This window comes from Mus musculus, chromosome 2 (assembly GCF_000001635.26).
Source record: "Mus musculus strain C57BL/6J chromosome 2, GRCm38.p6 C57BL/6J".
In the NCBI taxonomy this organism is placed as follows: domain Eukaryota; kingdom Metazoa; phylum Chordata; class Mammalia; order Rodentia; family Muridae; genus Mus; species Mus musculus.
The window spans coordinates 5,198,741-5,223,671 of NC_000068.7; the positions used below are offsets into that span (position 1 = coordinate 5,198,741).

Consider the following 24,931-nt stretch of genomic DNA (forward strand, 5'->3'; position numbering starts at 1 on the left):
ATGTTATCAAGGGATCTAGGAATGTCTATGTAGAGATGGCATCACCTAGCCTTGGAGAGGGGACCAGTAGGCTAATGGGAAGATGTTCTGGGCAGGAGCATCCAAATAAAGATGCAGAAATGTGCCTGGGTGCGAGACCAGTTCAGTGTGGCTGTACTTTAGGTGCCTGGGACAAAGTGATGCTGCCGAAGAGGCAGACAAAGAGGAGCATGTCCAGTTCCCTTTGAAGGCATCTGGCAGAGACATGACATAACTCGAGTGTGCCGGCATGTGTCCCCAAGCAGGGAACGTCACTAAGACACTTTTTCCTTTTAGAAAATTAAACTTACAGACGGCGAGCCCATGGGGAGTCTGGGGAAGCTTATCCCAGTTTGGTTTTGTCTCCACGGTTGTTTTCCTGAGCTGTGAGGCTTTCAGAGCTCACAGATGGCCTTTTCTCCCTGACCAACTTTCAAAAATAAGTGATTTATCCATCAAGTGCATTAAGGGATAGTTTTTTTTCTTTTTTTTTTCCTCACTGGGACAGTGGAGAGGGAAGAGAGAGGATGTTGTAAGTTTGTGAACCGAACTATCTCGGCAGTCCTTGGAACAAGACCCTGTATCCCGAGTCCTGAACGCCCCAGGCTCCCTTTCCATTCTGTAAATTGGTATTTGGGGACGCATCTTCTGCATATTCCAAACCACGAGACGTGACAGCGAAGTCAGCACTGCGCCAGACCCAGCCACAGGGAAGAGGTTAGACACTGAAGCCCATTAGCATTCAGACGGCAGCGAGCCTGGCTCTCGCTCTGTACCACATCCTGGAATAACTTAAATATTCCAGTTTCCCACGGAAGGCGATACTTCCAGGGAGCGAGGAAGGGTTGGTTGGAGAGAAGAGGAAGTGAGAAAGAGCGGGATCGGACAGAGAGAACCTCAGGATGGGACTCCTTCCAGAATGCAGAGCAATGGATTTGCAACCATTTGTGTGCCTATGTGTAGATGCATATGTGTGTGTACATGTTCATTTGTGTGTATACCTGTGGGTGTGGGTAAATGGAGAGGTCACAGAGCAATGCCCTGTGTTAGTTTTCAGGCACCTTCCACCTTTTGTTTGCAATGGCCTCTCATTGGCCTTGAACTTTGCTCACTATGAAGTACAAAGATCCATTTATGTGCCTAACATGCCTGGCATTTTACATGGGTTCTGGGGCTGTGAACTCAAGATTCTTCAAGCTTGTGGGCAAATGCTCGACCAACCAAGCCACCTCCGCAGCCCGCAGACCTGTTTGACTCTTACAATCAGACTAACAATTATCGGCGACTCCATTTTGTGGCAAACCATACGTTCTGAAAGTCCTGCCAAGAAAGGAACAAAGAGTTCTGACCACTGCACTGGGTCCCTGACAGTAAGTAATCAAAGGTAGGGGAAGGCATGATGGCCAGCATGGGTGGCAGCTTATGATCCTGCTGGTGAAGAAGGTCTTACCCAAGTCTCGGGGAGGCTCAGACACCTGGGGGAACAGAGACAACTGGGGAGCCTGTGTTTACTTGGTGGCCAGAGGCCAAAATGAACGCTAGCAGACAGTACAGCAATATGTTAGAAAGCAACATAGTGTCTGCAAGAGAAAGTCAGTTTGTAAGGAAGGAAAAACCAAGCAGGTGCATTAGTGAGGTTTGGGAGTACCCAGGAAGTAAAAGTTAAGGCGTGGGAGGTGGATGACAGCTAGGACTGTGTTCCATTGGGAGTCTCCTGCACGCCATAAGCATGGATAGAATGGTAGCTACACTTTCTGGACTGATTGTTTCACTGCAATAAACAAAGCCAGTATAGGCTCGCAAAAGGAAGAGAGGACCAGGGATTGGTTGTACAAGCAGGGAGAATAGAAGATAAGCTTTCTGTTATGTAGTTTTATCATTATTAAAATCTACAACAATGGACTAGAGAGATGGTTCAAGCAGTTAAGAGCACTGACTGCTCTTTCAGAGGTCCCAAGTTCATTTCCCAGCAACCACATGGTGGCTCACAACACCTGATCTGATGCCCTCTTCTGCTGTGTCTAAAGACAGCTACAGTGTACTCATATAAATAACATAAATAAATCTTTTTTAAAAAACCCACAACACCACCCAAAAGATAGACGTGGGCTTTTCCATTATTCAGTGGAGCCTGGCTGTGGGCAGGGATTCCTCCTCCAAGTTCGGAGGAATCCGGGGCTGGAGCTGACCTCTTCTAGCAGACTTGCTTAGGCAACCTTGGGGGCAGAAGCCCCACACAGAGGCAGCTCCAGCCCAGGCACATAGAAATTTTCAAGTCAGAAGGTCACCCTCTGTCAGACCACAGTGGAATTTGATGTTCATTAACTCCATGTTTTTAAAAGCTCTGACTGACATCCTCCCACACTTAAGTTGTCTCCTTAATTCATTTTAAATTGAATGCTCAGACTACTTGCAAGTGGGTTTATACAAGTACATGAGAAGCCAGTCATCTGGAATGGCGGTTTTCAGTTTTTATGTTGGGAGAGTAAAACCACCATGTCCCAGCCAAGATCCCAATGTGTAGTTTGCGAGTGTTTTTCTTGCGAGCGGTTGGGAGGGGAGTTGGTTCCCAAGGAGAATGTTTGTGTGTGTTGCTGATAGCCAGGGAGTTCTGATGAGGCTGCTAGCCTTGTGTTCCTCTATCCCCGAGAATCCTGCTCGTTGTATGGTCCCGAGTGTTCACAGACAGTCAACCTACCATGGAGTTTACAAGCATGAAGACGTAACCTTTTATGACAGATGGTCTGCACGTCCGAGCTCCATCTGCCATCACAGTGCCCTGCTATGTAAATGCTACCAGCTTTCAGAGCTTTATCTGTCTGACCTAAGGGAAAATAGGCCCAAACTATGATATGGGTTGGATGTCAAAATTTCATTAAAAAATATTCTCTAAAGTCCTTGCACAGTGCCTGTTGCATAGTTATGTTCAATATATTACATCCCTAACACCAGAAGAAAACCTCAAGTTTGGAGAGCTTTCTGCTCCAGGCCAATAACATTTTTATTATTTGTTTGTTTTTAAAAAATAATTTTTCAGTGTGTGTGTCTGTGTGTGTGTGTGTGTGTGTGGCTAAGTGCCCAAGGAGTCCATAAGAGATCAACAGAAATCCTGGAGCTGGAGCTACAGGTAGTTGTGAGCTGCCCAATATGATGCTAGGAACTGAACTTAGATCCTTTGCAAGAGCCGTGTGGACTCGTAAGCACTGATTCATCTCGCCAGCCAGGTCTCAATAACTCTCAATGCGTCCTCCTTCCCATCCAGCTGGCGTTGGACTACGTATGTGCACTGGATGTCCCAAAGCCTCAGCTTCCTTAGCAAAAGCCTCTCTATCACTAGACAGGACATACTGCTTGGGACCCACCCTAACCTGCTAGATCGAATTTGTGACTCATGGTTAGGAAGTCTAGATGTCATTTATGATCGGACACCCAGTCACTCACTGCCCATTCCTGGGTGAGCCTCCTTTCTTACTTAAGCATGGCTGTTTAACAACAACAAAAAAAAGGCAACTGCAAAATTTGTTATCCCTACTAGGTGAGGACTTAGTCACAGCACTTGTCCCTGTGAGCTCAAGGCCATCTCATGCTAGCGCACTGGCACAGTGCAGGGGTGACAAGTCCTTCCTGTGCATGTGACTCAGGAATCAAGAGGCACCTGGGTGAATGCCACCTAAGACCAAAGCTCTGAACGTAACACTCATTTCTGTGCACATAAGTGAAGCCAGCGTCAACATGCCATGTCTAGAGAGACGTAAGCTTTGCAGTAAAATCACCAGGACGTTAGTTCTGAGACTAAGTCATGAGACCCTTCTCAGTAGTTCCTTCTGAAGTCCTGGTCCCCTCCGCAGAGAGAGCCATGTTAACAGGAAAGAAATTATAACCCCTCCCACCCCAATATAGTTATATATGAACTTTTTTTGTGAATGGCATATTACATGGATGATTCTGGGGGCTGGAGGGGGCTCTTTTCATTTGGTAATATATATTGGAGCAGTCTCCTCCCTCATCTTTTAAACTGCACATGGTTCTATTCAGGAGAGTGCATATCATTTAATCTGTCCCCATACTGATGATGAGAATTAAAGTTCTTAAAGCTTTTACTTTTCCAATCTACAGGGCTCATCCTTGACACTCCCCTTTATAAACATCTGTGCATATATATATATATATATATATATATATATATATATATATATATTCTATATAGATTATGTGAGGGGCAAAACACAACACCCAGAAGTTAAGTCCACAATGGAACATAAAATATCACATTTTTAGTTCCTAAATGGTGCTAAGAGAAAGAGGGAATCAAGAGTATATTTAGAAAAAAAAGATCTTGATCAGGGGACTGACTGGGGGGAACATATACTTTGAATTAAATTTTCAAGCATAACTTTGCACTCATCAAATATTAGTCTGTGGCTTTTCATACATTCAAAATATGTGTGGAACCATATCATTCAAAATATGTGTGGCCCCATATAAGTTTCATATTATATTTTAAGATCTTTATAGAATCCTTCTGTATTTAAAGTTTTTTGGCCAAGAAACTTTTTTGGAAAAAAATTTCCTATCACGTGTTATGTTATATAACTAATGAAAGCCACATGGTGTTGGCAGAGGAGCCCATGGCTAAACAGGACAAAGTAGGTCCAGTCAGACCTTAGTAGGAATACTAAAGAGAGAATCCTAAAGGAAGCAGTGATGCAAGAGGGCAGAGAAGGGATGAGTGTCACAGGTTTGCTCTTTACTTATTTATGCACTGCAAACCCTGAACCCAGATCAACAACAGGACAATTAAAGAAAGAAACACACAAAGTAAACCTTTTTATCAGAGGATGTTTGCTGGAAACACCTGGGTAACATAAAGCAAAACTCCTTTATTTCTAGTAAGTTTACTTTAAATACTGATTTTACTTTCTAATTGACTGATCAACCTTTGGATTGTTAGAGAAGGGCCTCATTATGTAGTTCAGACTGGCCTGGAACTCACCTGCCTCTGCCTCCCGAATGCTGGGACTAAAGAAAGGCCTGTGTCACCAATTCTAACCCCAAGTATCCATTTTAAAGAAAGAAAAAAATATAGCAGGTTAAATTTCTTAACACCACTTAAATCAATAAAGGATGCAGAAGCAACCTGAGAATCTATGGAGAATGTGGTTAAATAAATGAAGGAATAATCTTGAATAAATAACTGTGATCACTCAGCTACTCAGCTATTGGGTTGTGGTTTCATGTAAAAAAACTTCAAAGAGCAAAATTACCAACCTCCAAATAAGATACCACTGTGTTTTTCAGGACTATAACTGGGGGCTAGGGAGATGACGCAGTGTGTAAAGGTGCTTGAACCTGAGTTCGGGCTCTTAGCATCCATGCTCACAGGCCTGGTAGTCTGGACTCCACAGTGCTGAAACAAATAGGAGAGACTGTGCCTCAAACAAGGTAGAAGGGGAAGACCAGTACCCAGACACGTGGTAGGCACCCCCTACCCACACAGAGAGGGAGAAGGGGAGAGAAGTTTCGGGGGAGAGGTGAATTTTTAAAAAATAAGACAGAACAATATGACTTTCTGGCATGTATCTTTCTCATAGAAACAGCAATTTTAACAACTCTCCATATATAAAATATAACTTCACAGGAGCTAAGGAAACAATACTGTCTTAGTTAGGATTTTACTGCTATGAACAGACACCGTGACCATGGCAACTGTTATAAGGACAATATTTAAGTGGGGCTGGCTTACAGGTTCAGAGGTTCAGTTCATTGTCATCAAGGTGGGAGCATGGCAGCATCCAGGCAGACATGGGGCTGGAGGAGCTGAGAGTCCCATCTCTTATTCTGAAGGCAGTTAGGAGACCAACTTCCGGGCAGCTAGGATGAGGGTCTTAAGCTCACACCCACAGTGACATACCTACTCCAACAAGGCCATACCTCCTAACAATGCCACTTCCTGGGCCAAGCATATACAAACCATCAGAAGTGCCTAAATGGAGTCAGAGGTCCATCTCTCTAGTTACAGCATCTGGGAAGCTGGGGCAAGGAGACTGCCATGAAGATGGGGCCATTGTTCCAGTCATTACCTCAAGAAAACAAAAAGAAGACATATTAAAGAATACTTGGGTATAATATAGAAACAGGAAGAGACATTTTGACTAGGATAGAAAGTATATTTTTCCATTCTACACTTCTTCCCCAGTCAGAGGCATATACAGTGGGATGTCTTTCTACTTGGGGGAAGATGAGAAAAATAAGTACTGACTTTGCCTCAGACCCTGACCCTAGACCTTCCCCCAACAAAAGCTAGTGTCACAAAAAGCCAGTAGTCCTGGACTCCTAGATGGTCTCATTCCTAACCTTAGTGCTACCACCTGTCAAGTCAGCCTCCACATTTGCTCACACTCAGGCCGGTTCTTGTGACCCTGCCTCAAGTTTTGCATCAGACATGAGGTTTAGCCCACAGAATTCCAGGCTTCAGGCCTGCCCTAGTTGCATAAAAACACTGGGAAGGACCTGTTCATTGCCACACCCAGCATACCCAGGCTCACCCAAGTTGTTATGATTCACATATGAAATGTCTCCCAGAGGCTTGTGTTTGAATACTTGGTCCTAGCTAGTGGCATTGCTTTAGGAACATTTTGAATGTGGGGCCTACCTGGTAAACCCAGAGGCGTATCTCAAGAGGGACCATACTTGTCTCCTGTCTGCTGTTGAGATATACCAGATATCCCTAAACTCTTGTCGCTCAAGTCATAAGATAGTTGCTTCCATCTTTCCTGCCATGATGGACTGTGATCAGGGTTAGGGGTTAGGGTTAGGGTTAGGGTGAGCCAAAATAAATCCATAATCGCTTGAGTTGCTTCCATCAGGTATTCTGTTACAGCAAGAAGTAAAATAAATAACATACTCATTCATACACCCATTGCTGAGCCAGCCCTTAAGGACTCAGGCTCTAGGTACAAAGCCAGCCCTTATGGATGGAGCTGCAGTGCTCCCACAGTTCAAGATGATATAGATTTAAGTACCAGATAAGCTACCAGCCCTACTGGTTGGCTCTTATGGATGAAAGCTCCAAGTCTATCCCTGAAAACTCATGCTCCATGAGAGTTTCCATGGTTAACGGACACATGCTCACCTCTGTGGACTTGGCTTCCAGCTATGTCCAGCATGTCTAGGAACTAGACATCTATATCTATCAGAACACTGGTCTCTGCAGACTAAGACTTCATGGTCCCACAAAGGCATTTTAGCTCATAGGCTAAATCTCCAAAAGACCTAATTAGCTGATTTACACTAGGAGATCCAGATATGACCAGCTTTCCCAAAACCTCTGGACTTGCTACTGATGAAGGGTTTTGTCATATTAAAAATCAGTCTTCAAAACTTGGAATATGCATCTACTTCTACAACTGTATAGATACCACATATGACTACATGAATCAAAAAGGATCAGGAAACATGAAAATACCAAAGAACAATACAAAACTTAACTGATTCTAATGAGAGGGAGACATGTAAACTCCCTGACAAAGAATTTCACATAATTATCTTAAGGAAACTCAGCAAACTATTCAGTGAGTCAGGAAAAACAATTAATGACCAAAGCAAAAGAAATTAATTTAAAAAATTCTAGAAATAAGAAGTATAACTGAAATGAGTCATGCAAGAAAACAAACCACAGCAGAACTGATCAAGTAGAAGAGATAACCTATAAACTCAAAGATAGGATATTTAAAAGTGTACAGTCAGATGAGAAAATATCAATAAAGAATGGTGAAAGTTTCAGAATTTCTAGCACAGCATTCCAAAGAACAAAATGTCAGTTATAGTAATTCAAAGATGAGAAGACAGAAAAGATCATAAAGCATAGTTTAGAAAAAAATTTTCAAGCCCAGGCAACAATAAATGTATGTTCAGACATATAAGGCCAGTGGGGCCTGGTGGAGAGTCTGTCACTTGAATCTATGAAGTAGGCTTGGATTGTGGGTGTACTTCATCTGTGTTCCAACCGTATCCAGTCCAAAGGAGACTACTTCAAGATAACTGTCAAGAATCAGAGACAAAGGTGAAATTACAAAGGCAGCAGGAATGATGCCATCCCCTGGAGGAAGTTACAATGGGCGAAGAGCAAGCTTTCTCAATAGGAGCTTGGCAGGGTAAGAGGATGGAATGACATGCTAAGGAGAGACAAGAGGAGCTACCGAGCAACACTGCCTTTCAGAAATGAAGGTAGGCAAGGGCTCTTCAGCACAAAGAAGGCTAGGAGATCATCATTACCAGACCTGCCTTAGAAAGATGAGAAAGGGGTTTCAAGCTGATGGCACAAGCCAACACAGTATAAAAACATATCAGTGTTAAGTAACAGTCAAGTTGAGAAAAGCCTATCAATTTAATAATATGTAAATGTATATAAAACTTATCTTCAGCATGCAAGAGACAAAAAGTTTAAAATTAATTGCTAGAATAATGTGTCAAATAAGTCATGATATAAAAAGGTGTAACTTAGAACATGAGATCTGGGTATGGTGGCATATGTCTGCAATGTCAGTGAGTAGAAGCAGGAGGATCAGAAGTTCAAGGCCAGCCTGGCCTGTTTGAGGTCACTCTGGCCTACAGTGAGACAGACCCTGTCTCAAAATGAAAAGACAAAACAAACATAAAATGTGGGTGGGGAGTAGTCAAGCTTAGTTTTAAAAATGAATGTGAATGTGTGTATGTGTGTGTTGTGTATGGAGGTACATTTGTGTGCACATGGGTATGTAGGCCAAGGGATACCTCTTGTGTCATCTTCAGGAACACCATTTACCTATACAGGGTCTTTTATTAACTTGGAGCTCACCAATTAGTCTAAACCAACTGACTGGCCAATGAGTTCCTGGGATCCTTCTGTCTCTGCCCAGCATGGTGATTTGATTTAGGGATCAAAATCAGGTCCTTCGACTTTGTAAGCAAGCACTTTACTGGCTGAATTGTCTCCCAGTTACCAAACTGTAGGTTTTGTTTGTTTGTTTGTTTTGAGATAGAGTCTCTCTATATATAGCATTGACTGTTTGGGAACTCAAATAGTCTAGCCTGATTTCCAACCCACAGAGATCTGCCTGCTTCTGCCTCCCAAGTGCTGGGATTAAAGGTGTGCACCACTATACTGGCTCTACAAACTGTAGTTTTAGGAACATGACTAATGATTGGTTTAAAATAGCCTATTGGAACTGTAAAATGTTTTTTTGTAAGTCTAAGTAACCACAAAGTCCAAACTTTTGTAGATATGCAAAGTATAGTTGGTGATTTTAAAATAAAACAACAACAACAAACACTGGCCAAAGCTTATCAGAAGGCAGGCAGCAAAGGAGAAAGGAAGGGGCCACACATCCAGGAACTAACAAATGGCAGGAATTAGCTCTATCAACAATCACATATCATGGATGTAAAGAGATTAAAATCTCACAAAAGAACACACATGATATGCACTCACTGATAATCAGATATCAGCCCAGAAACTTAGGATACCCAAGACACAATTTGCAAAACACATGAAACTCAAGAAGGAAAGCCAAAGTGTGGATACTTTGCTCCTTCTTAGAATGGGGAACAAAATACCCATGGAAGGAGCTACAGAGACAAAGTTCGGAGCTGACATCTCAGGAAGGAAGGACCATCCAGAGACTGCCCCACCCAGGGATCCATCCCATATACAACCACCAAACCCAGACACTATTGCATATGCCAGAAAGATTTTGCTGACAGGACCCTGATATAGCTGTCTCTTGTGAGGCTATGCCAGTGCCTGGCAAATACAGAAGTGGATGCTTACAGCCATCTATTGGATGGAATACAGGGCACCTAATGAAGGAGCTAGAGAAAGTGCCAAAGGAGCTAGAGGGGTCTGCAACCCTATAGGAGGAACAACAATATGAACTAACCAGTATCCCCGGAGCTTGTGTCTCTAGCTGCAAATGTAGCAGAGGATGGCCTAGTCGGCCATCAATGTGAGGTGAGGCCCTTGGTCTTGTGAAGATCATATGCCCCAGTACAGGGGAATGCCAGGGCCAGGAAGCGGGGGTGGGTGGGTTGGGGAGCAGGGCGGGGGGTATAGGGGGCTTTGGGGAATAGCATTTGAAATGTAAATGAAGAAAATATCTAATAAAATATATTTTATAAAAAAAAGAAAAAAAGAGATTAAAATCTGTGATCAAGAGACATACTGTGACAAAAAGGATTAAAAAAAAAAAGACCTAGAAAGACCCCAAACTGTATATCATCTATAAGAGACACACTTCACCTTTAAAAACACTGTAATTCCTCTCAAGTACCCATAGCACATTGTGCAGGACTGATAAGCTAGGCAAAAAACTATTCTGGAAGACTGAAATAATATCAAGTATTTTGTTTCTGGCCAAAATGGTATGGACCAGGAGTAATTTCCAACCAATTATAACTAGGTAGAAGCAAATCACGCTTTTAAAAATGCAAAATGTCTAGGGAGAAATTAACCATGGTCAAGGATTTATCCCTGGGCTGCAAGCATGGTTTAATACACAAATCCATAGACAAGATTTAGCACATTACCAGGGTGAAGGGCAAAGCTCATGCAGTCATCTCAGGAAGTAGAGAAAATAGTTCGGCAAGATCTAGTATCTTTTCATGATAAAAATTTTCAATAAATAAAAGAACATATCCCAACACAAAAAGGCCACATACTATAGCAAGGAAATGGGATTAGCCTGTATGTTCATCAAGAGATGAATGGGGATGAAAATATGGTATATAGATACAATGGAATTTTATTTAGTCATAAAAAATGAACCTGCAATTCACAGAGAAATGGATAGAACTAGAAGTTCTATCCAGTGAGTTAACAAAGGCTCATAAAGACAAACACTGCATGTCTTTCTCTCATATTAGAAGATCATAGCTTCTAATAGAAGTATATGTATTTATGTGGGAATGGGGAGAGTCAGCCAAAACAAGGATTATGAAAATCATATAAGGAACCAATTGTAAGTAGCTAGAATCAAATCACACTCTAAAAAATGCAAAATGTCTAGGGATAAAAAAATGCAAGCCTACTTTGCATGCTACAGTACATTATATGGAAATGGTGTGTGTGTGTGTGTGTGTGTGTGTGTGTGTGTGTGTGTGTGTGTGTGTAAAACATAGACACAGTTAACCCCAAACACGTATTGATGAAATGGTCAAAGCTTTTCCTGCAAGGTCAATAAAGGTGAACACAAATTATTCTGGCCAATTTTGTTCAGCACAGAACTGAAGTCATGGCTAGAACAGTTGGGCAAAGGAAGAAATAAAAGGCATTGGAAAGGAAAACATTAAATACATTAAATTGTCTGTGTTTGCAATGACATTTCAGATATACAAAGCCCTGGAATCCACAAAAAAGTCTATTTGAGCCAATAAATAAATCCAGTGAGGCTGAAAGGTATGTATAAATCGGTAGTATATCTATACACCAACAATCTACCTAAGCTGAGAAGAAAATAATCCCTTTTACAGGAGCTATGAGAAATGATAAAATTCTTAGGAATAAATTGAACCAAAAAGGTGAAAGATCTTTACAATGAAAACTACTCACAGCACCAATGAAAGCAATTGAAGGTGGTAAGTAGAGATATCCCCATTCATGGAGTGGAAGAAAGAACACTGTTAAAATGTTCCCACAACCTGAGATGACTTGCAGAGTCAAGCCAATCCTTAGCAAAAGTCCAGTAATCGTTTTCCCAGGAATGGAGATTTCCATCCCAAGGGAACAAGGAAGAGAGTGGTAAGAGCTGGGGCACCTCTCTCATTCTTATCATCACTAATCATCGGAGAGATGCTAATTAAAACCACCGTGGTTGTATCACCCTGTACCTCATGGGAAGACTATAATTTTAAAAAGGTAAAAATTAAGATTATTAGTCACTTTCTTATTACTATGATCAAATACCCAACAGGAAGCAAATTAAGGGAGGGAGAGTTTATTCTGGCTCACAGTTTGGTGGTACAGTCCACCATGGTGGGGAAGGAGTGGCGGTTAGAATAGTGGGATTCTGCTTGCTCACATCAGGACACGTCAGGAAGCAGAGAACTGGGAAAGTTCTTGTACATCTGCCCCGCTCCTTGGCTTTGGGCTGAGCCTCCATCTCATGGGATGGTGCTATTCTTGTTTAGGGTGTGGGGACATCTTCCTTCCTCTGTTAATACTCTCTGGACGTGACCTCACAGACAAAGTGTATCTCCTAGAGAAATCTAAACCCGGTTGAAGTTGAAAATGAAGATTGACTACTGTACTAAGGGTTGGTGGGCAAAAGAAGCCCTTGCTAATTAGCTATCAATTAGTACTGTGGTTGTGGAAAACTTCATGGAGGGGAGAGAGAGAGAGAGAGAGAGAGAGAGAGAGAGAGAGAGAGAGAGAGAGAGAGAGAGAGAGAGAGAGAGAGAGAGAGAAAAGATTACCTTAGGTTCCAGTAATCTCACTACTGAATATTGGAAGTGAAATGCATATAGTGTGAAGGACATGGGGTGGTTGTATCAGGGAGGATCTGTACCATGTGTGTTCAGTGATTCATTAGTTATAATTACTAAGCTATGAAGTCAACCAAGGTGTCCAAGGACAGGATATAAATGAAATAAAACAGGAATGTGGTCTTACATATTTTCAAAGTCTAAAATGAATAATCTCACTGGGTGTGGCAGTACCTTTAATTCCAGCTCTTGGGAGGCAGAGGCAAGTAGATCTCTGTGAAATCAAGGTCATCCTGATCTATGGGGTGAGTTTCAGGATGGCCAGGTTATGTAGAGACCCTGTCTCAAAACAAAAATAAAATGAACTAAAAATGTAAAAAGAATGATCTCAAGGAAGCAGAGAAAGGGAATGGTATGTACTAGAGGCTGAGGGGGAGGAAGGAGAGAGCTCTGATGGAAGGATACAAATCTCAGTTACATAGGAAGAATGTATTCAGTGGTTATCGAACATTATATGGTATGCCTAGTGAGCTATAAATACAAATATTATATCAAATGCATATTATGTATTTGAAAATTGCTACAAGTTGGACTGGAATCAGAAGTTAAGAGTGAGAACTGTTACTGCTCTTCCAGAAGGCCTGAGTTTGGTTTCTGGCACCCACATTGGGCACCTTAGAACCACCTGTATCTAGCTCCAAGGCAGTCTGGTGCCTCCGGCCTCCACAGGCATCTGCTCTCATGGCCACATACCCACACATGTACATATAGTTAAAAACAACCTGAAGAAATCTTTTATAAAACAGAAAAAAGGCTGTGAAGTTTTATGTTGTCATTACTAAAATTAAGCTACACAAGTTAATTAATTTAGCCTCTATCTATCTATCTATCTATCTATCTATCTATCTATCTATCTATCTATCTATCGATACAGATAAATATTTCAAAGAATAATAAATCTGGTTTGTAATAAAGGTTCATTTTTTGGCAGTGCTGGGGATCAAACCCAGGGCCTTACACATGCTAGACAAATCATTTATCATGGAGCTATACACCTACATCATTTAACAAATAAAAAATACTAATTGGTTTATAGCCAGATTTTTTAAAAAAAAAATCACACTAAAAGAGAAATGAAAGTTGTCTTTGAATAGTGAGGTTGCTTATTTTCCCTGTTTTCTAGAAGTTTCCGGTTCTTTGACAATTGATATTTTTTATTCAGTAAGGAAGATAGAAGAGCAGGCTGTTAAGATATGCAGGAATACTGCAAATTCATCTGGAATAACAAAAAACCTAGGATAGCAAAAACTCTTCTCAAGGATAAAAGAACCTCTGGTGGAATCACCATGCCTGACCTAAAGCTTTACTACAGAGCAATTGTGATAAAAACTGCATGGTACTGGTATAGCGACAGACAAGTAGACCAATGGAATAGAATTGAAGACCCAGAAATGAACCCACACACCTATGGTCACTTGATCTTCGACAAGGGAGCTAAAACCATCCAGTGGAAGAAAGACAGCATTTTCAACAAATGGTGCTGGCACAACTGGTTGTTATCATGTAGAAGAATGCGAAACGATCCATTCCTATCTCCTTGTACTAAGGTCAAATCTAAGTGGATCAAGGAACTCCACATAAAACCAGAGACACTGAAACTTATAGAGGAGAAAGTGGGGAAAAGCCTCGAAGAGATGGGCACAGGGGAAAAAATCCTGAATAGAACAGCAATGGCTTGTGCTGTAAGATCGAGAATTGACAAATGGGACCTCATGAAACTGCAAAGCTTTTGCAAGGCAAAAGACACCATCAATAGACAAAAAGGCCACCAACAGATTGGGAAAGGATCTTTACCTATCCTAAATCAGATAGGGGACTAATATCCAATATATATAAAGAACTCAAGAAGGTGGACTCCAGAAAATCAAATAACCCCATTAAAAAATGGGTCTCAGAGCTAAACAAAAAATTCTCACCTGAGGAATACCGAATGGCTGAGAAGCACCTGAAAAAATGCTCAGCATCCTTAATCATCAGAGAAATGCAAATCAAAACAACCCTAAGATTCCACCTCACATCAGTCATAATGGCTAAGATCAAAAATTCAGGTGACAGCAGATGCTGGCGAGGATGTGGAGAAAGAGGAACACTCCTCCATTGTTGGTGGGATTGCAAGCTTGTACAACCACTCTGGAAATCAGTCTGGTGCTTCCTCAGAAAATTGGACATAGTACTACCGGAGGATACCTCACACAATACCTCTCCTGGGCATATATCCAGAAGATGTTCCAAACGGTAAAAAGGACACATGCTCCACTATGCTCATAGCAGCCTTTTTTTTATAATAGCCAGAAGCTGGAAAGAACCCAGATGCCCCTCAACAGAGGAATGGATACAGAAAATGTGGTACATTTACACAATGGAGTACTACTCAGCTATTAAAAAGAATGAATTTATGAAATTCCTAGGCAAATGGTTGGACCTGGAGGGCATTATCCTGAGTGAGGTAACACAATCACAAAAGAACTCAAATGATATATACTTACTGATAAGTGGATATTAGCCCAGAAACGTAGTATACCCGAGATATAAGAGACAATTTGTAAAACACATGAAAATGAAGAATAACGAAGACCAAAGTGTGGACACTTTGCTCCTTCTTAGAATCAGGAACAAAACACCCATGGAAGGAGTTACAGAGACAATGTTTGGAGCTGTGACGAAAGGATGGACCATCTAGAGACTGCCATATCCGGGGATCCATCCCTTAATTAGCCTCCAAACGATGACACCATTGTATACACTAGCAAGCGTTTGCTGAAAGGACCCTGATATAGCTGTCTCTTGTGAGACTATGCCGGGGCCTAGCAAACACAGAAGTGGATGCTCACAGTCAGCTACTGGATGGATCACAGGGCCCCCAATGGAGGAGCTAGAGAAAGTATCCAAGGAGCTAAAGAGATCTGCAACCCTGTAGGTGCAACAACATTATGAACTAACCAGTACCCCGGAGCTCTGGACGCTAGCTGCATATGTATCAAAAGATGGCCTAGTTGGCCATCACTGGAAAGAGAGGCCCATTGGACTTTCAAACTTTATATGCCCCAGTACAGGGGAATGCCAGGGCCAAAAAGTGGCAATGGGTGGGGAGGGGAGTGGGGGGGGAGAGTATGGGGGACTTTTGGGATAGCATTGGAAATGTAATTGAGGAAAATACGTAATAAAAAAAAGAAAGAAAGAAAGAAAGAAACCCTGACTAAGACAGAGGGGAAACCAGGAAAGGGGATAATATTTAAAATGTAAATGAAGAAAATATCCAAAAAAAAAAAGATATGCAGGAATAGCTTGGAAGTTTATATATAAGGAGAGGTTAACTTATTTACATTGTAACTTTTCTCTGACAGACAGTAACCCCTACAGGATCTGGCCAAAGCTCCTGGTAAAATGTGCTGGGTAAAGCCCTTTAATCTAATGCTTTCCACATGGAAAGTTTGCCCTGTTATTAAAGCTTTCCAGTTTACAAAGACTGAATCCAACACATGCCAGGAAAGACAACCTTGGACTGGCAGCAGTATTTATCACCATCCCTTCGAGTTTGTCATCTGTTGTTTATAACTTTTCCAGTCACATTTTTACCAAATGAATTATCAACTGAGATTTCATTCTGGGACATAAAATTATTGACTGAGTCTGGCAGTTTGTTAAAATAACCACAGTCAACATGCAGTGACCCCAAGGCTTCCCCAGTGCATCCCTGCTTCCCCCCCAGCAGTATCAGATTTAGCAAGAAAGGCAGGGGAGGCTGGGTAATAACTCCATCAGTAACTTGCTTATCATGTGTTTGAACCCTAGCACTCTAGAATCGAGGTGTGTAGACTCACACTCTTATCCCAGCACTGGGGAGCTGAAGAAGGGAGATCTCTGAGTCTTGCTGGCAGTCAGTCTAGCTGAATCGGTGAGCCTCAGTCACAGAGCCTGTCACAAATGTAAGGTGGGGAGCCATATTGACCTCTGATGTCTGTATGCCTACACATGGTTAAATATCCATCCCTCAAAACACATGCACATGCTAGAGCGAGGTGGGAGGAGAGGAAGGGGGAGGGAGAAAGGCAAGGGAGGGGGAGGATGGTGGGAAAAAGAGAGGAGGGGAAGAGAAGGGGAGGGAGGAGAGGGATGAAAGAGGAAAGGAAGCAACATTTAGAGTGTGTGCAAATCTTGAAATGTCTTAGACATTCCACCCACCTCCACCCCCAGCCCCACTCCCGACTCTTTACAACATAGTCCTTTGCCACCTTCAGCTCCAGGGCCACCTGTCTTAATTCAGGAGCATAAAACGTGTCTGCGTTTGGTAAATTCTCCAAGATAAACAGTCTTTGTTGTGTCTGGCTCTGGATATGGCCACGTGGACAAAGTCACTATTCTGTACGAAGCAAATACAAGCAGGCCCTCAGCTGCTAAGTTCCCATTGCATTCCCCAGCAGGGTGGGCGGAAGGAGCTCTTGGAGTTTCCAGCCAGCCATGGGATGCCAGGCAAATGCAGGAGTCACAAGGAAAAAAATCAGACTCGACTGCCTCTCGAAGTGGAAGAGCTAGAGACTGAATGCTAACTATCAGTGTCAGGTCAAAGGTGCGTCAGATCATTTGCACCCATGTGATGGAACACCTGTGGGATGGAGCACCAGTGAGAGGGAGCATCGGTAAGAGGGAGCACCCATGGGATGGAGCACCCATGAGAGGGAGTACCAGTGGAATGGAGCACTTGTGGAATCGAGCACCAGTGAGATGGAGCAGGAACAGAGAGGTTCTGCTCTAGGATTCCTCTTCTCAGTGGAGCTGGTGCCACAGACACTTGGTCTTCAGTCCAGCCTGACACTCCATATCCTTGTGAGATGGATGTGTTATAGATGTTTCCTCTACTGAGGTCAAAGCATGAGCATCATTTAGACATCAGCAGTAGTCCAGAGGGTGGAGCTTAAAGAGCCCACCGATGGCTCAGTTATAGCCTATTCATCCAGGGCTGGTACACCAAGGACCAGGGCAGGAATGAACAAAGATCCTCTTATTCCAGCAGCAGCAAGGTCATCCACTGGGTTTTAAAGAAGCTACATGGTACCCTTTCACCCATGCAGTGTGAGGCATTATAGAGGCATGCATGCATGCAGGATCAACCATCAGATTTTCACAAACCTGAGATTCCAGGATCAGGGAGGGTGAGGCTGTCCCTCCCAAGGGTGAACCACATCAGCCAGTGTGTAGTGTAGAGCAACATTTGTTGCTGCCATAGAAAGAAGCACTAGCTGGCGTGACTGGCTAAGGGAAGTTGATATTTCAGAAGGCCACAAGAGTTGGAAAATGTCTTTCTGACACTGTCATGGAGAAGACTGCAAATGAATGCCCAAGGCCATCATCTAAATGGCTTCCTGTAACTAGATTCACATTCTATCTACTGTGATGCTGAATTTTTGGAGTGAACTCCTGGAAAACCAATAAAAACATAAAACAACCCCTCCTTTCCATTCAGGTGGAAGCCTTCTCTCCACTGCAGAGCTGAGCATCCTTCTTTTCCAAGAATCTGTGATTTCAGCGTTTCCTTCCCCTAGCAGAGTTGCTTGCTCTTGACATAAGATGGAGTTTCACTATTCTATCAAAGAAGTAGGCATGAGTTTCATCATTTCTGGACTATATTTGACCATGCAGCCACCCAATGAGGTGAGTCTTCTGTGGAACCCATTTTGGGAAACACTTTGCAGTAGGTTTATAGTAACAAAGACACAGCTCTATTGTCCATGTAACTACCATAGATAGGAAGAACCAGCCTACTCTGACGAGAACTCACTCCCAGCAGCCCAGCCTCCCCTGCTCTTAGCATTCAAACCCTAGCCATCTAAATTTGTTCCCATCCTCCTTATCCTAAGGCACTCGGCACTCCACCCCAAGACTCTATCTTCCACATGATGATCCTGAATGGTCTGATTTCTGTTGTTGTGATAAACACCGTGCCCAAAAGCAACATAATGGAGGAAAGGGTTTATTTCAGCCCACACTTCCAGACTGTAGTCTATCATTGAGGCAAATCAAGGCAGGATTCCAGCAGAAACCATGGAGGAATACTGCTAATTGGCTCACTTATGCTCAGCTAGCTTTCTTACACAGACCAAGCCCTAGTGAAGCCTAGGGATGCTGCCTCCCACAGTGGGCTGGACCCTCACACGTCAATTGTCAATCTAGACAACAATTCACACACATGGCCAGAAGCCATGTTCCTCAATGGAAGGTTTCTTCAGAAGAGCATATGTTAAGTCAAGTTGCTTACTGAAGCTAACTACACAACGAAGTCTTATGAAATCCAGCATTTCTTCCCTCAAATGCTCTTTTCTCATTTCCAACACGCTCTGCTTCTACAGGATTTGACATGAGGATGTACAAAATAACTTAACCAAGTAAGACCAAGGCAGGATCAGAAAAAGAACATTTATTAAGTGCAGAAATCCTAAAAGTCAATCCAAATATAGTCAGAACAAGTCAAAATTACTAAACATTCATGGGACTCAGAGACTCACAGGGTGATGGGGGACCCCTTAGACTCAAAAGATAATTTTCTTGGTGGCTTAGGTTCAAACCATTGAACTTGTTCCTGTTTCAACTTAAACTTTTCCTCCCATTAGTCACTAAGGACTTACTATGTGCTTGGCGCTGGATACAAGGGGTTCAAAACCTAGGAGGCCTAGGACAGAGTGAGATGAACCATAAGAGAACAATGTGATGCACTTAAGTGGATTCAAGAGGAATTATTGAGCTCTGCCTGGAGGAATCAGGAAGGCCTCAAAGACTTGGAGAACCCAAAGAATGTTATCAATTATACAAAGATGTGAGGAAGGGTCAATAGAGAAATACCTGTGCAAAGATCTACATGGTTTGAAAGACTCCGCTATGGTTGAGAGGCGCTTTCAATCAATGAGGGTCAAGTTTATTGTTTGTCAGATGCACCATCAAAAACTCAATATATTAACCAACTTAATCTTCCAGGAAGTTCAATGAAATAGGCTTAGTCAAAGTTCTATGGTTGTGAAGAGATACCATAACCATGGCAACCCTTATTTAAAACAACATTTAATTGGAGCTTGCTTATAGTTTCAAGTGTTTAGTCCATTATCATTATGGCAGTGAGCATGGTGGTATATAGGCCACCATATAATACATCTGGATCCACAGGCAGCAGGAAGAGAGAGACACTGGGTCTGGCTTGAGCTTTTAAAACCCCAGAGCCCACTTCCAGTGACACACTTCTCCCACCAAGGCCATAGCTCCTAATAGGCCACTCTCAAGCAGGGCCACTCCCTAGTAACTACCCATTTAAATATATGAGCCTATGGGGGCATTCCTATTCAATCACCACACTGGTGGTGTTATGCTATTCTATGTGTGAGAAAACATTGCTAAGGCAGATTCTTTGACTAAGGCCTTGCTGTTAGATGATGGGGCAGGTCACACAGAGTAATATCAATGTGGGGTGTCAAATCCTATGAACAAGGATTCAGTCCCAGTTTTGCCCAACTCGGAAGGCCCCCCCCCCTTTTATCAGGGGTGTTTGATGGTTCCTTCCTTGGCTAAGTGAATAGGGGGTGGGGCCTGGGGATGAGCTCAGACAGGCCAAGTGGGGAGCCTGGGCCTCCTTACTCAGACCAATGGGAGATAACTCTCACTCCAACTCTCTCATGACTTTCGACTTAACCCCACGGCCTCCTTCCTCTTCCCCACATACCTTGCCTTCAGGTCACAAAGCCTTTTCTTTTCTTGGCACCTGGCACAGAGAAGGCAACACTTTTGATTTTGGGTAGAGCAAAGGAGCCACCAACAAGTCAAATGCTGTCATTGGCATCTCAGGCTGTCCCTCAAGAGAGTCCTCAGAAGAACTGCCCTGTTTGTCACTTCCAAGGTTTGGGTGTTTCCCTAGTAACTGTGGGTTTGGCTCAGCTTGGGGACTGCTTGTCTGTCTGTCTGTCTGTCTCTCTCTCTCTCTCTGTCTCTTTCTGGAGTTAAATGATGTAGCAAGGCTAACTTTCCAACTGATTTGCAGAAGGGCCAAAGAGAACTGTGGGTATCTGAGCTGAGGCCAGCTGAGCTCCCGTAGTGCAGATGGTGAAGCAATCCTGACCTGTACTGGCTACTGTTTTTAGACCTTCTACAGTTTAACATTGTATAAAGTTTACATCTCCATCTGGACTTTTGAAATTGGCCACAGTCCATTGGGCTGGAGTGCAATGACCTTTGAACAAAGATTACTGGTATCCTGGGCTGTGACCCACAGAAATCACATGTTAGTGTTCCAGAGTGGTATGAATGTGATTTTGGGTGTGAGGGGTGGATATACAAGGTCCCAGAAAGCTCTGATTAAAGTGTTCGTCTGTTCCTTGTTCTTCCTTCAGTCTTTGGCTGTCTGTCGAACACCTTCCCTCCCAATCCATCGAGTGGTTAATTATCACATTTTCACCTCCATTTGTCCCTCCTCAGTCAGGTTTCAGATGCTCCCTAGCCTTATGAAGAACCAGATAGTAAATATCTTAAGCCTAGGACCACAAGGTCTTTGTGGCAACTACTTAACTGTCACTGTAGCACAATAAATGCCACACATAATATGCAAACATACAATTGTAGCTATATTCTAATAAAACTTTACTCATGCGGGGCAAGATACTGTGATAGGCCATAGTTAGATTACTCTCCTTTAAAAAAAAATCCTCTCCCACTTCCTTCTTATTTTGAATCCCAAGAATGGGAATGAGGTGTTTAAAATGCAAACTATTTGTCTGTCTTGTTACTTTTGGACAGTCCTTCTGTTTCTTTATACTTCAGAAAGTACACATTGTCTTGTCCTTGTAGATGGTTATTTAAATTGAAAGCAGCTGTGCAGAAAGGCACTCCCAGGGAGCACATTTGTTATGCCCACTACTAGGAAACAGTGACTTTTAGACACACTACATTTGTTTGGCTAGATACAATGCTTACCATTGTGTTACAAAGAACCCAGGAAACCCTTCTACCCCTCACATAGCCCAGGCACACAATGGCAAGTATTTTGTTTAGTTTTGTTTGCTGAAGAGAACAAAAAGGAGGTGAGCTGGAAGGAGGGAGGGAAGGAAAGAGTATAAGAAAGCTAAACTAATTTGGAAGTGGTAGATGATTCTGGACTGTAACATGGATACCCTTCCTTACCCTCTCAAGGTTGTGACTATAAAACCTCACAGCACCTGAGCTCCTGGGGGGAAATGAAAACCAGATAGGAATATACCAAACAGAGGTTCAGACAAGGAACACTCCATAGGTGTGTCCTGTCAATGGAGGTGGGCGACCAAAATGTATGCATCAAGATCACTTGGCCTCAAGGATGTATCAGCACCAATCCCATACTCCTCTCTCTCCTCAGCCTGTGGTTATCAGGAGAAAGGGTTCCTGACTGGGGGCCTTGCAATGCTTCTTACACCTGCTTATATTGAGATACTCAATGAAAGAACTATGCAGACCAGCGTCTGGAAAATGTTGCAGAGTATTTGATCACACTGTAAACCCCGAGATTGTGTTGGTTCCTGTGGTGTGCTGGCTAGTCTTGTGTCAACTTGACACAGCTGGAGTTATCACAGAGAAAGGAGCTTCCATGAGATCCAACGGTAAGGCATTTTCTCAATTAGTGATCAAGGGGGAAAGGCCCCTTGTGGGTGGGACCATCTCTGGGCTGGTAGTCTTGGTTCTATAAGAGAGCAGGCTGAGCAAGCCAGGCGAAGCAAGCTAGTAAAGAATATCCCTCCCTTGCCTGCTTGCTGTGTGGGACTGAGTAACTGCTAGATCCTTGGACTTCCAGTCACAGCTACTACTGAACCATTGTTGGGAATTGGACTGCAGACTGTAAGTCATCAATAAATTCCTTTACTAAATAGAGACTACCCATAAGTTCTGTGACTCTAGAGAACCCTAACTAATACATGCAGGGTGGGGGGGACCCTGTTTCTTGTTGTAGTGTGGCTTAGCCTCAGAAACCACCTTTAATTCCTCTGGCTGGAATACAGACATGCCCTTAGTACTCATCTTTAATACCAAATGATGAAGGGATGAAGGTAAAGTTAGTTTGTAGAAGGAAAGACCCGTGTTTGAAAGTGATGTCTAATTGAGGGGCGGACAAAGTGACAAATCAGAGAAAGACTTGACAAAATAGGATCTGCCTAGCTCTCATGAGGAGAGGAAAGGGCTGCCCAGCTCTCATGAGGCAAGGAAAGAGAGGTAGGGCAGGAAGGAGGAGGGGTCAGTTTTACCAGGAGAGTCTTATAGAGAAGAGAGAACAAGCTAGACAAGGGTGAAGATAGAATGAGCCAGAAAATGAGAAGGAGTTAGAAGATTAGAACATATTTCTGGAGTTAGTATGAGGACAAGCAGAGCTATTCAGGAGAAACTGAGAGAAGCCAGACTGAATCAGTCAGCTTGGAGAGTAGTTTGAGTCAGAGTAGCTAGGTTGATCAGCCAGCCAAAGTTCAGAAAGAGCTAGAAACGGTGAGCTTATTCAGCAGTAAGTCCTCAAGGCTGAAAATATTCTAGGCCTAGATAATATTGTATGGAGGCTAGAAGCTTCCAGGACTAGGCCTATGTTAGCAGAGTGAGACAGTAACCCTCAGAGACGATTATTAACTTCAGGCAAATAAAAGGTACTTTTATAGCAAAATATGATAAGATTCCAGGGAAAGATTAGAGCAGGCAATGTAATAGCAGCATGATTCCAGTTTTGCTTGAAATCTTTAGGTACTTTCCTGGACCAGAACCCAACTGTAGGAACACATGCAGTGATATGTCAACAGTGCCTTTCTCTACGTGCACTCACAGATGATTTAAACTGTCCACGTTTGGATTGCTTTGCGTGTGTGCGTATATACGTATACCTGCTTGTGTGCATGAGCCGTGTGCACTGTGAACATGCGTGTGGAAGCCAGAGGTCAGCATTGGGTACCTTTTAAAGTTGTTTTCTATCTTACTGTAATTTATTTATCTTTAACAGTCATATAATGTGTGCACTGCTTGGAGGCCAGAAGACTACTCGCAGAGGATGGCTCTCTCCTTCCACCATGTGGCTCTTGAGGATAAAATTCAGGTTGTCAGGCTTGATCACCTAGCTGGCCCCACACTGTTTTTTTTTTTTTTTTCTTTTCTTTTTAGACAGGATCTCTTAGTGGGACCTAAGACCCAGGGCTTGCCAATCCGACTAGGCTAGCTGGTCAACCAGACTCAAGGATGCTCTATCGCTGTCTCTCCAACTCCAAGGTTATAAGTGTGCATCTCTGCACCTAGGTTTTTACTTAGCATCTGGGGAGCTGAGCTCAGGTCCTTGTGTTTGACAGAACCAAGAATCCAGTCTTGGCTCCTTATTTGTCTTTTAAAAAGTTGATTGATAATTAGCTTGTTACTGCTTCAGCTTTAGACAGACACAGTTTTAAAAGAGAAGGAAGCCTGGGGCCCTCAGCCTAACTTGTTAAAACATCAGAGAGCAATCTCTACCTGCTGGCAGTTTGCCCATCTGCCCCAAGTCAGGCTTCTCTCAGCCACACGGAAACTTCCAGATAAAACTCTGCCACAGGCCAAGTGGAGGTGCTTAAGCATCTAGCTGGAGAGTCATCTTCCCGGGTTAGCCTGGGGAAAGTGCAGGGGTTCTGCAGGGACAGGCTGGGGGATGTGTGGTTCTCCTCCCAGGACCTTTCTTGTTGGTTCTTTTTCAAAGACTATGTGTAGTACCTGCTCCAGCCCAGCCAGGCCTCCTCCCTCTGCAGCTCAAATTACTGAAAAAAGGACCTCAAAGCTAAATAAATGAGCAAATAACCTCAAAGCTAAGTGAGGAGCAAAGAGCACATCTTGGCCTTTTCTATTTTTCCTTTTTCTTTTTTTTTTTTTTTCCCCAGAAAATGTTAAGAGATTGAGTTCATTTGGAAAGTATTCTACAAACAGAAGTTTCTTTTTCTTTTCTTTTTTTCTTTTCTTCTCTTTCTTTTCTTTTGTTTTTTAGATGTCTTTTTAATTTAATTTTTTTTACTTAGTCACTTTAGGTCTCACTCACTACCCCCCCCCCCCCCACACACACACCATAGTCCTTTCCACATGCAGGAGATCCAGGGGTCCCCTACCTGCTCAGAAACAGGAGTTTCTTAAAGAAACATGTATTTGAAAAGCATAGTTCTCCTCTTAGGAATTCTCACTTTTGGGGGGAGCAGTGATGGCTAGAACCCAGGAGAACCACTTTAGCTTTTATGGGCAACAGCTTCATTATGTCATGGTATTGTCTCGGTGCACATGACATGTTTGCTGAAGAGGAAAGACTTGTGTGACTGTAGTCTTGGATTATGGCTTTGCTACTGGTGGCGTTGGACAAGTGAGTCCTTTGATGTCTTTCTTTGCTCCTCTGGGGGAAGGAGAAGCCATGAGGACC

General features: G+C 42.9%; 1 protein-coding gene and 1 long non-coding RNA gene across 3 annotated transcripts in view; both read left to right on the forward strand.

Annotated features, from left to right (window-relative positions):
• Positions 1-24,931, forward strand: part of Ccdc3 (coiled-coil domain containing 3) — a 98,657-nt gene that overhangs the window by 61,430 nt on the left and 12,296 nt on the right. The gene's annotated exons all lie outside the window — the stretch shown is intronic.
• On the forward strand, positions 16,665-22,114 carry Gm46729. Its single transcript, XR_001783223.1, has 3 exons — positions 16,665-17,171; positions 17,996-18,183; positions 21,899-22,114. It is a non-coding gene; the product is annotated as a predicted gene, 46729 (long non-coding RNA).